The sequence below is a fragment of the Salvelinus sp. IW2-2015 genome, linkage group LG14, assembly GCF_002910315.2.
Source record: "Salvelinus sp. IW2-2015 linkage group LG14, ASM291031v2, whole genome shotgun sequence".
NCBI classification, from domain to species: Eukaryota; Metazoa; Chordata; class Actinopteri; order Salmoniformes; family Salmonidae; genus Salvelinus; species Salvelinus sp. IW2-2015.
In genome coordinates this window covers 4,693,985-4,694,482 of record NC_036854.1, presented here as the reverse complement: position 1 = coordinate 4,694,482, position 498 = coordinate 4,693,985, and positions in this window count along the sequence as shown.

Sequence of the window (498 nt, the reverse complement as noted above, 5' to 3'; positions counted from 1 at the left end):
CATCCCTGAACCCCTGGCGCCCCCCCCCATCTTCCCCACTTCCACCCCCCACCCTCAGCCCTGGTCTGCCTGCCTCTGTCACACGTTATCCTGTGCCCCAGTGAGAATCATTAGCAATGTCAGGACTGGACAGGGAAAGGAGGCCAGCAGAGACTGGGGTGGGGTGTGTGTGTGTATGTGTGCAGGCGTGTGTTTTTGCTGACATACATGTGTATGTGTGTGTATGCTTGCATGCAAGTCTGTGTGTATGTGTGCAAGGCAGGGTAGTGGATTGGTAAGCAATGGTCTGTGTAGGGAGATAGCGAGAGATGGAGAGAGGGTGGGTGATGAATGGTAAACAGTATGCATGTGACAGGTCTCAGAGTTTGGCTGAGAGGAGCTGTTAGTGGAGCTGTGTGTGGAGCTGTTTGTGGAGCTGTGGAACTGTGTGTGGAGCTGTGTGTGGAGCTGTGTGTGGAGCTGTGTGTGGAGCTGTGTGTGGAGCTGTGTGTGGAGCTG